General features: G+C 37.7%; 1 long non-coding RNA gene across 1 annotated transcript; it reads right to left on the reverse strand.

Annotated features, from left to right (window-relative positions):
* Nucleotides 1-946: 946 nt before the first annotated feature.
* On the reverse strand, nt 947-5199 carry LOC139363228 (uncharacterized). The gene is made up of 3 exons (XR_011623185.1): nt 4942-5199; nt 3553-3654; nt 947-1081 (listed from the first exon to the last, which is right to left on the reverse strand). It is a non-coding gene; the product is annotated as an uncharacterized lncRNA (long non-coding RNA).
* Between the last annotated feature and the right edge of the window lie 7433 nt (nt 5200-12632).

Consider the following 12632-nt stretch of genomic DNA (forward strand, 5'->3'; position numbering starts at 1 on the left):
TCATTTGCAGCAACATAGATGGAACTAGAAGTTACCATGTTGAGTAAAATAACTCAGGTGCAGAAAGACAAATACATTTTTGCACTCATATATGGGAGATAAAAAAGTTAATCATATGGATATAGAGAATGGAACAATTGATAGCAGGGACTGGAAAGGATGCATGGGTAAGGAAATGAAGATTGATTGAGTAATGAATACAAATATACAATAAAATAGAAGGAATAAGTCCTAATGTTTGATAGCAGAGAAGGGTGACTATAGTTAACAACAATGTATTATATATTTCAAAATAGCTAAAAGAGATAACTTGGTCTTTCCAGCAAATATAAATGATAAATACTTGACGTATGGATACCCTAAATACCTTAACTTGATCATTGCACATTTCATGTATGTAACAAAATTTCACATGTACCCTATAGATATGTACCAATATAATGTATCAATAATTTTTTTAAAAAAATATAGCTGAAACAGGAAAGTTCCCTGATCCCCCTCTCAGGATGTGTGACAGGGGTGTGGCTTGTCTGTTCAGCTGCCTTGCGCTCAAAACCCTTTATGAGTGGGGGAGCATGCAGTTGGCAGGTGCAGGAGCCAGGGCGAGCACTTTGGGGCTCTGGCCCCATGGCAGCATCTAGGGGTGGGTACCTGCAACTCCCAAAGCCTAAGTAGGCATGTGTTGCAGTGAGCTCTTTTAGCTTTGCCACCTGCCGATGGCTTAGGTGTTAACCAGCTCAGTGCCCTCTTGACACCTGGGCTCTTGTCTGACATCCAGGAAGAATCAGGTCACACATGGACTTGAAGGATGACGAATGTGGGGGCTTTATTGAGTGGTGGAGGTGGCTTTCAGTGGGATGGATGGGAAGCTTTAAAGGGGATGGAATGGAAAGTTGATCTTCCCCTGGAGTTTGGCCACCCTGAGGCCAATCTCCTCTCTGATTGTCCCCAGCTGAACTCCTCTCAACGTTCAGATGCTCCTTCTCTTCTCTTCTCTACCGTGTTGTTCTTCTGCTCCTCTGCTCTTCTGCTCTTCTGTTCATATCTCGTGGAGATGAACACAAAAGTGTTTGGGACTTATCTGTGTACAGGATATGTAGGCCAAAAGGCAACGTTTGGGCATGAAAACAGGAATGCCTGTTCCCATTTAAGGCCATGGGTTTTTAGGCTTGAGGGTAGGGCCTTTGCCAGGGAACCACCCTCTTCTACCCAGTATTTTCTTGCCTTCTGTCCATATCACAATGAACTAGAACTAAAAACATCCAATAGAGGGTGATAAAATAAAATAATTTTTAAAATCTTCATTAATTCAAAAGAAAACAGGAAAGATAGAATAAAGTAATAGAGATGGGACAATTTTTTTTAAAAAACAGACAGCCAATAGACACAAATCCAGCCAAATTAATAACTACATTCAATATAAATACCCTGAGTGTGCCAATTACGGGACAGATATTGTCAGAATGAGTCTTAGGTGTCTATGGCTGTATATAGCAAACCACACCAAACTTAGTGGCTTCAAAAGCACTTATTTTATATGCTTACAATTCTGTGATTTAACAATTTGTACTGGGTTCAGATGGTTGGTTCTTACATTGGTTTCACTTGTGGACATTCATATAGCTGCAGACATTTCACACCTGAGCTAGGGCTATATGAGCTAATGTGGACTGACTTACATATCTGACAGTTGGTGCTGTCAATTGGGCTATATCTTTCTGAGACTCTTTCAGGCTGCTTTGAAATGCAGCAGAATTATTCAAAATAGACAAGAGCCACAAGGCCTCTTGAGAAGTAGGCTTAGGAGTCTAACTGTGTCACTTGTATCACTTTCTCTTGGTCAAAGCAAATCATAAGATTATTTCAGCTTTTGCCAGAGTGCAGTGGTTCATGTCTGTAATCTCAGCACTTTGAGAGGATGAAGCAGGAGAATTACTGAGCCCAGGAGTTCAAGACTAGCCTGAGCAACATGATGGTGTTCATTTGTAATTCCAGCTACTTGGGAAGCTGAGACAGAAGGATTGGTTAAGCCCTGGAGGTCAAAGCTGCAGTGAGTTGTGTTTGTGCCACTGCACTCCACCCTGGGTGACAGAGCAAGACTGCATCTTAAAGAAAAAAATCTCAGCTTTAAAAAGTAGAGAAATATGTTCCATCTATTGATAGGGGATGCTACAAAGAATTTGTAGCCATGTGCAATCTGTAACAGTCTGCACTATGGCTACAAATAATTTCTATTTACCACATGCAAAATGTGCATATTTGGTCCAAGTAAACACAAGGTGTCATCTAATTATGGCATCAGGCTCAAAATCCATAATCTAGTGATTCGCACTGAGTGTAGATATCATTGAGCCTTTTGGGGCATAACTCCTTAAGTGTGGCTCTTCTCAATTACAGGAATTTTGAACTAAAAAGACAACTTATGTGCCATACACACTACCAATTTACAATAGTGAGACAGGGAGATGATAACTGCAATAGGCACTTGCCAATAAAATGAGAAAACTATAGCAGTTGCTGTCCCACAGCTATTCTGAAATTCCACTAGGCAAATGTTAGATTTCCCTACACTGAGCCAGAGATGTTCTGTCACTGGGGTCTGGTTCTGCTTCTGGAGTAGTTCCCTATTCCATAGCTCTCTGTGGAACTTGGTTCTGTTATCTGGGTTCTGGGCTCTGTCAACTGAGACATTTTTTTCTTTTCTAGAAGAAATTGACTATATTTGCAGCTAAATAGTTTTCTTAGTATGCTTTCTGTTCATACAAATGTGGGGGTCTGAGATTCCTTTTTCATTTTGAACCATCTTAGTCCCTTTTAATCTAAACTGATAATGTCTTTTCTAGTAGTGTGTCTAAAAAAAATTAGTAGATTGCAATGAGTCCTACTAGGGTCTATTCCATACCCCAATAGCAATAACCATACTTTTTTTCTGAGACAGACTACTGTTTAGCGTAGGTATATCAGGTTGCTGTTGAAACATGACCTTAATATTCTTAGGAACACTTTGAGTGACCAACAACATCTACTAAGAACTGGCTTAATCTCTCAGAGGTTCTAGCAAAGGATCACACTCTTTTTTTTTTTCTTTTTTTGAGACGGAGTCTCGCTCTGTTGCCCAGGCTGGAGTGCAGCGGGGCGATCTCAGCTTACTGCAAGCTCTGCCTCCCGGGTTCACGCCATTGTCCTGCCTCAGCCTCCCGAGTAGCTGGGACTACAGGCGCCCGCCACCTCGCCCAGCTAGTTTTTTGTATTTTTTAGTAGAGACGGGGTTTCACCGTGTTAGCCAGGATGGTCTCGATTTCCTGACCTCGTGATCCACCCGTCTCGGCCTCCCAAAGTGCTGCGATTACAGGCTTGAGCCACCGCGTCCGGCCGAGAATATGTATCCTGAGCCTATTTCTCACTTTGAGAATAGTTTACCAGCTGAATAGATAAAAGATAAGAAATTACTTTATTTTCCAGCACAGTAAGTCCTTGGAACTTTTTATTTTCTCTGATTTCTGTTTGAAAACAAAATGGTTCTTTTGTTAGTTCATCTCTCTGTTTCTGTACCTTTTATGAAGATGTAAGAAGCTAGTTGATTCTTGCAACAGTCTTTCTATAAATCTTCCTAGATTCACAAATTATTAAGTGTATTTTCTATTTTCCAAGATTCTGTAGGCAACAGAAAAAAAAACCTCTCTTCATTTCTCTCCCCACTCACACAAAGAAGTAGAACTAAAAAGTCCAATGGAGGGAATAAAATGAAATGCTAAACAAAGTTCATTAATCCAAAAGAAAACAAGAAAGGCAGAACAAAAGTAGCAAAGTATAGATTGCATAAATTAAAAAATTACAAGATGATACAAACCCAGCCAAATTAGTAATTACACATTAAATGTAAATGGACTAAATATGCCAATTAAAAGATATTGTCAAAATTAGTCTTAGTCATTTATAGCTATATAACAAACCATCCCAAACTTAATGGCTTCAAAAAGCAGTTATTTTATATGCTTACAATTTTGTGATGTAACAATTTGCGCTGGATTCAGATGCCCAGTTTTGCTAATTGTTTCATATTACATATATGAGTCACTATTTTCCCAGTCCCAATAGCATTTTCCTCACTACATTTTGGCCTCTACCTATTGCCCAGTCCCAAAGCCAGTGAAACATTTTATTTTTTGTTGTGCAGCACCCAGTTTCCAGGTATCATTTTCTGATTCAGTTATCTTTGGCTGCATAGCAAATGACTCCCAAATTTAGCTTGAAACAACAAAAATTTTATATCCTCAAAAGTTCTATGGGCCATTAGTTTGTATGAAGATTAATTGGAATGTTCTTGCACTGATCTCAATGGGTTCTTTCATGCAGCTGAAGTTACCTAGCTTCTTTTTATGGCTCTGTGTATTCCAAATGCAAGAGCATAACCTGCAAGGCATCTTGAAGCCAAGGCTTGAAAATTCAATATTTCACTTTTGACACATTATATTGAACAAAGGATAGTGGCCCAGATTCAAAAAGTGCTGTTAAGGGGAGAAAAAAATGGCAGACAGGAGGCAGGACTAACTTGCAGCTCCCACTCAGATGGACAGAACAGCATGCGGAGACTCACATTGTGAAGTTTTGCTCGAAGAACTACTGCAGGAACATACCAGCAAAACAAAAAAATTCATGGACCCTTTGAAATAAGTGGCTTGCCACTACAAACTCCATGAGACAGCCAAAAAACTGTGAGTGCCCAAAGTGTGAGAGGGGGAAATTTCACCTCTGAACACACATCCTCCCTGGGGAACCTGAAAATCCAGATCATGGGAAAAGGATTTAACCTTACCTAGAGCGGAAATAAACTTAGAAACCCGAGTGAAATATAAAAGTAAAAGAAGCAGTGGGAAGAGCCCTGTGAGAACTCCTAGTCCCCAGGGAAGTTCAAGGAAGACATTTCTGACTTTATCTCACCTGAGTTTTTGGGGAGGGCTGCCAGTGGAACTGGGGAAGGACCACAGAAAAAAGAAAACTCCCAACTGAACTTTGTAATAATTTTGACTGAGCATGAATTTTTCTGGGCTGAATCTGGGAGGGGGGGGTGCTGGGGGGATGAAGAGGAAGTGCAGATGTGAGCACAGAAGCCATGGCAGGTGGGGACAGGTGGGACCTGAAAGCCCTGCTTGCATTCTTGGTAGGGAGGCTTATAGCCTGGAACAAGATCTCAGCCCTGCTCACCAGCTTCCTGGATATAGGGTTGGTGCTGCTGGTGAGGCATGGTGGGAGTGAGACTGGCCTTGCTGGCTGAGTGGGAGCAGAGTGAAGCCTGTCACTGCCAACTTTTTGCCACTTTCCTGGTGACTGTATGATGTAACAGAGGCAGCCATAATCTCCCTGGAAACATAACTCTGTTGGCCTGAGGCCCACACCCCCATTCCCCACACCTGCTGCAGCAAGCCCTGCCCAAGGAGAGTCTGAGTTCAGACATGCGTAACCCTGCCCCCACCTGATGGTCTTTCTCTACCTACCCTGGTAGCTGAAGACAAAAGACATAATTTCTTGGGAGTTCTATGACCCTGCCCATCATCTGGGAAACCTGAATACTTATCTTGGTGACCTTAGGGCAAGCCTGTATGCCACCATACTATGGCAGCTGATGTTCTCTTGAAAGTGCATCCTCCTGGCTGGAGGCCAATGTACTCAAGCCATTACAGCAACTTATAAAAAAAACCCAGCTCCAAGAAAGGAGAAAACAATAGCTAATTTCACTGTCTGTAACATCCTGGCTAACCAGAGGTCCTTAGTCTGTCTACAAGACCACTTCACTGCTAGCACAACCAGCATTCGAGGAAATGAGCACACTAAACAAAACTACAACCAAGGACCCTCACAGAGCCCACTTCACTCCCCAGCTTCCTCCACTGAAGCAGGTGCCAGTATCCATGACTGAGACTTGAAGATGGATCACATCACAGGACTCTTTGCAGACACTCCCCCATACCAGCCCAGAGCCTGGTAGCTCTGCTGGGTGGCTTGACCCAGAAAAGCAATAACAATCACTGCAGTCTTGCTCTCAGGAAGCCCCATCCCTAGGGAGAAGAAAGAGAGCACCACATCAAGGGATCATCCTATGGGACAAAAGGATCTGAACAGCAGCCCTTGAACCCCAGATCTTTCCTCTGATATAGTCTAACCAAATGAGAAGAAACCAGAAAGTAAATTCTGGTAATATGATGAAACAAGGTTCTTTAACATCCTGAAAAGATCACACTAGCTCACCAACAATGGATCCAAACCAAGAAGGAATCTCTGAATTGCCAGAAATTCAGAAGATTGATTATTAAGCTACTGAAGGAGGCACCAGAAAGACATGAAATTCAACTTTAAAACATTTTTTAAATAATACAGACTATGGATGAAAAATTATCCAGAGAAATAAATAGCATAAATAAAAAACAGTCACAACTTCTAGAAATGAAAGACACACTTAGAGAAATGCAAAATACGCTGGAAAGTTTCAACAATAGAATTGAACAAGTAGAAGGAAGAATTTCGGAGCTTGAAGATAAGGCTTTTTAATTAATCTAATCCAACAAAGACAAAGAAAAAAGAATAAAAGAAATGAAAAATGCCTCCAAGAAGTTTGGGATTATGTTAAATGACCAAACCTAAGAATAATTGGCATTCCCATGGAAGAAGACAAATCTAAAAGTTTAGAAACTTATTTGAGGGAATAATTGAGGAAAACTTCCCTGGCCTTGCTAGAGATCAAGATATCAAAGTAAAAGAAGCTCAAAGAACACCCAGGAAATTCATCACAGAAAGATCATCACGTAGGCACATAATCATCAGGTTATCTAAAGTCAAGACAAAGGAAAGAATCTTAAGAGCTGTGAGGCAAAAGCATGAGGTAGCCTATAAAGGAAAACTTATCAAATTAACAGATTTCTCAGCAGAAACCCTACAAACTAGAAGGGATTTGGGGTCCTATCTTTAACTTCCTTAAGCAAAACAACTATCAGCCAAGAATTTTGTATCCAGTGAAAATAAGCCTTGTAAATGAAGGAAAGGTAAAGTATTTTTCAGAAAAGTAAATGCTGAGAGTTCGCCACTACCAAGCCAGCACTATAAGAACTTCTAAAAGGAGTTCTAAATCTTGAAATAAACCTCAAAATACAACAAAATACAACCTCATTACAGCATACATCTCATAGGGCCTATAAAACAATAACACACACACACAGAGGAAGAGAGAGAGAGAAAACCAAAGTATTAAGGTAACAGCTAGCACCATGAATAGAATAGTACATTGCATCTCTATACTAACATTGAATATAAATGCCCTAATTGCTCCACTTAAAATATATGGAATGGCAGAATGAATAAGAAATCATCAACCAAGTAAGTATCTGCTGTCTTCAAGAGAGTCATCTAACACATGAGGACTCACATAAATTTAAGGAAAAGGAGTGGGAAATATATTCCATGGAAATGGACACCAAAAGCAAGCAGGAGTAGCTATTCTCCTGTCAGACAAGACAGATTTTCAAGCAAAAGCACTTAATAAAAAACGACAAAGAGGGACATCATATAATGATAAAAGAATAGTCCAACGGGAAAATATCACAGTCTTAAGTATATATACACCTAACATTAGAGGTCCCAAACTTATAAAACAATTACTACTAAGCCTAAGAAATGAGATACATGGCAACACAATAATAGTGGGGGACTTCGATACTCCACTGATACCACTAGACAGGTCATCAAGACAGAACGTCAACAAAGAAACAACAGACTTAAACTATACCCTAGCACAAATGGACTTAACAGATATTTACAAAACATTCTACCCAACAACTTCAGAATATACATTCTATTTATCAGCACATGGGACATTCTTCATGATAGACCATATCATGTCACAAAACAAGTCTCAATACATTTAAGGAAATCAAAATATATCAAGTACTCTTTCAGACCATAGTGGAATAAAATTAAAAATCAACTCCAAAGAGGATCTTCAAAACCATGCAAATACATGGAACTTAAATAATCTGCTCCTGAATGATTATTGGGTTAATAATAAAATCAATATGAAAATTAAAGAATTATTTGAACTGAACGATAATAGTGACACAACCTATCAAAACCTCTGGGATATAGCAAAAGTGGTGCTAAGAGGAAAGTTTACAGCATTAAATGCCTACATCAAAAAGTCTGAAAGGGCACAGATAGACAATCTAAGGTCACACTTCAAGTAACTAGGGAAACAAAACAAACCAAACCCAAACCCAGTAGAAGAAAAGAAATAACAGAGATTGGAGAAGAACTAAATGAAATTAAAACAAAAACGTTACAAAAGATAAATGAAACAAAAAGCTGGTTCTTTGAAAGATAAAAAAAATTGATAGACGATTAGTGAGATTAACCAAGAAAAAAGAGAGAAATTCCAAATAAACTCAATTAGAAAAAAATGGGAGATATTACAATTGATACCACAGAAACACAGAAGACTATTCAAGGCTACTATGAACAACTTTATGTACACAAACTAGAAAACCTAGAGGAGATGGATAAATTCCTGGAAATATAAAACCCTCCTAGATCAGTAAGAAATAGAAATAGAAACTGAACAGACCAATAACAAGCAGCAAGGTTGGAATGGTAATATAAAAATTGCCAACAAAAGAAAAGTCCAGGACCATATGGATTTACAGCTGAATTCTATTAAGACATTCAAAGAATTGGTACTAATCCTACTGAAACTATTCCAAAAGATAGAGAAAGACGGAATCCTCCCTAAATCATTCTGTGAAGCCAGTGTCACCCTAATACCAAAACCAAGAAAGGACATAATAAAAAAAGAAATTAGAGACCAATATCCTTGTTGAACATAAATGTAAAAATCCTCAACAAGATACTAGCTAACTGAATCCAACAGTATATTGAAAAAAGTAATACACCATGATTAAGTGGGTTTCATATTAGGGAGACAAGGATGATTTAACATACGCAAGTAAATAAATGTGATATACCACATAAACAGAATTAAAAACAAAAATCACATGATCATCTCAATAGACACAGAAAAAGCATTTGACAAAATCCAGTATCACTTTATAATTAACACCCTCAGCAAAATCAGCATAAAGCGGACATAACTTAAGGTTAAAAAAAAAAAAGCCATCTATGACAAGCCCACATCCAACATTATACTGAATGGGAAAATGTTGAAAGCATTCCCTCTGAGAACTGGCACAAAACAAGGACGCCCACTTTTGCCACTTCTATTCAACATAGTACTAAAAGTTCTAGCCAGAGCAATCAGACAAGAGAAAGAAATAAAAGGCATTCAAACCAGTAAAGAGGAAGTCAAGTTGTCACTGTTTGCTGATGATAAAATTGTATATCTAGAAAACCCTAAAGACTCATCCCAAAAGCTCCTAGATCTAATAAATGAATTCAGTAAAGTTTCTGGATAGGAAATAAATGTATACAAGTAGCACTGCTATATGACAGCAGTGACCAACCTCAGAATGAAATCAAGAACTCAACCTCTTTTACAATAGCTGCCAAAAAATTAAAATACTTAGGAATACACCTAACCAAGGAGGTGAAAGACCTCTACAAGGAAGACTACAAAACGCTGCCTGAAGAAATCATAGATGACACAAACAAAGGGAAATACATCCCATCCTCATGGATGGGTAGAATCAATATTGTGAAAATGACCATACTGCCAAAAGCAATCTACAAATTCAATGCAGTTCTCATCAAAATATCATCATCATTCTTCACAGAACTGAAAAAAAATCCTAAAATTTATATGGAACCACAAAAGAGCCTGCATAGCCAAAGCAAGACTAAGCAAAAAGAGTAAATCTGGATGAATCACATTACCCAAACTCAAACTATACTATAAGGCTGTAGTCACTAAAACAGCATGGTATTGGTATAAAAATAGGCACATAGACCAATGAAACAGAATATAGAATGCAGAAATAAACCCAAATACTTACAGTCAACTGATCTTCTACAAAGCAAACAAAAGCATAAAGTAGGGAAAGGACACCCTATTCAACAGATGGTGCTGGGATAGTTGGCAAAGCACATGTAAAAGAATGAAACTGGATCCTAATCTCTCAGCAAAATCAACTCAAAAACCAACTCAAGATGAACCAAAGGCTTAAATCTAACATCTGAAACCATTAAAATCCTGGAAGGTAACATCAGAAAAAACCTTGTAGACATTGGCTTAGGCAAAGATTTCATGATCAAGAACCCAAAAGCAAATGCAACAAAAACAAAGATGAATAGATGGGACTTAATTAAGCTAAAAAATTTCTGCACAGCAAAGTAAATATGAGCAGAGCAAACAGACAACCCATAAACTGGGAGAAAATTTACATAAACTATGCATTCTACAGAGAACTAATATTCAGAATCTACAAGTAACTCAAATAAATCAGCAAGAAAAAAACAATCCCATCAAAAAGTGGGCTAAGAATATGAATAGACAATACTCAAAAGAAGATATACACATGGCCAACAAACATGAAAAAAATGCTCGACATCACTAATTATCAGGGAAATGCAAATCAAAACCACAATGCAATGCTGCCTTACTCCTGCAAGAATAGCCATAATTAAAAACTCAAAAAATAATAGATTTTGGCATGGAAGTGGTGAAAAGGGAACACTTTTACACTGCTGGTGGGAATATAAACTATTACAGTCACTATGGAAAACAGTATGTTGATTCCTTAAAAAAGTAAAAGTAGATCTACCATTTGATCCATACTTCTGTCATCTATTATGCTAATCAGTCATTATTTGAAAAATACTTCTATTATTCATTATGCTAATTAGACAAATGTTTTGTGTTTATCTAAGATAAAGATAGTTAAAGCCTTGCAGAAGCTGCCTGTGGAATGCAACCTTTCTGATCAAATGTGAATTGACAACAATGGGAACGTGAATTTCTGATCAGGGTTACTGACTGCTCTTAGAATTTAGCCTAAATTACACACACACAGCCACACACTTATAGCTCAAAAGAGATTGTAGGACATGAGGTAATTATTTTTAATACTGGTAAGTATGTTAACTTTGGGAGGATTTAAAATTACATATAAAATTGTGCATCAAAGCAAAAGTACTTTATTGTGTGAAGAAAGATGTGCATATTTGAAACTTTTTTCTTGTAATGTTTAATAAAATTTATCCTAGTAGAAAAAAGTGGGGAAATATACATAATTTATTGATAGGAGTACCTATTAAAAATTTGTGACTTTTTTCTTGTATCAAAAATATAAGACAATTATATTGTGTTTTTAAAAAATGCACTTTAAACATAAGGACGTAGAGTTTCAAAAAAGGATACACTGATGCTGATAAAAATGTTAATTATAGAAAAGCCAGTGGGCCAATATTATTTTGAGGGAAAATAGATTTTAAGATATGGAGTATTATCAGAGATAAAAACTACAGTTTTGTTTGTTTGTTTGTTTTTTGGTTTTTTGAGACGGAGTCTCACTCTGTTGCCCAAGCTGGAGTGCATTGGTGTGATCTCAGCTGAGTGCAACCTTTGCAGGTACATGGATGTAGCTGAAAGCCATTATCCTCAGCAAACTAACACAGGAACAGAAAACCAAACACCAAATGTTCTACTCATAAGTGGGAGATGAATGATGAGAACACATGGACACAGGGAGGAGAACAACACACACCAAGGCCTGTTGGGGTTGTAGTGGGAGGAAAAACATCAGGATAAATAGCTAATACATGTGGGGCTTAATACCTAGGTGATGAGTTGATAGGTGCCGCAAACCACCATGGCACATGTTTACCTATGTAAACGTGCAGATCCTGCACATGTATCCCCAAACTTAAAATAAGATAAAATAATAATAAAAACAAGTCAGATGTCTTCTTACCTACAAATGATCAGAATAGTTCCCCAGCAATGATTCTTAACCAGGCTGGTTAAGAATGACAAACATAGAATTATGTTATGAAATGACAAACATAGAATTCAGAATCTGGATAAAAACAAATATCATCAAGATTCAGAAGAAAGTTAAAACCCAATCTAAGAATTCAATAAAGTGATACAAGAGGTGAAATGTGAAAGATGGAAAGATGGAACATTAGCAGCAGCAGCAGCAGCAGTGTGAAAGGGTGTGTGCACCTAGAGTATTTTTAAAGTTTTTTTTTTGTCACTGATTTCTATTAGACTGGTGCAAAATAAATTGCTGTTTTTGGCATTGAAAGTAATGGCAAATAGCTTAATTTTACTGTTGTCAAAGTGAATATCTTTCAAATTTTTGGCCCTTTGAATGTATTCAGACTTGCTTAAAGTCCTGATATTTTAAGAAAGAACCAAGCTGGGCTATAGAGCTGAAACACTCACTACAAGAATTTCATAATACAATCACAAGTATTAATAACAGAATAAAACAAACTGAGAAAATAATCTAAGAGACTGAAAACTGATTCTTTGAATCATTTTAGTCAGACAAAAATAAAGAAAAAGAGAATGAACAAAACCTCTGAGAAATATGAGATTATGTAAGGAGACCAAATCTATGACTCATTGGCATTTTTGCAAGACAGTGAGAGAAAGGAAGCAACTTGGAAAACGTATTTGAGGATATATAGTT

Source organism: Macaca nemestrina, chromosome 1, assembly GCF_043159975.1.
Source record: "Macaca nemestrina isolate mMacNem1 chromosome 1, mMacNem.hap1, whole genome shotgun sequence".
Classification (NCBI taxonomy): Eukaryota; Metazoa; Chordata; class Mammalia; order Primates; family Cercopithecidae; genus Macaca; species Macaca nemestrina.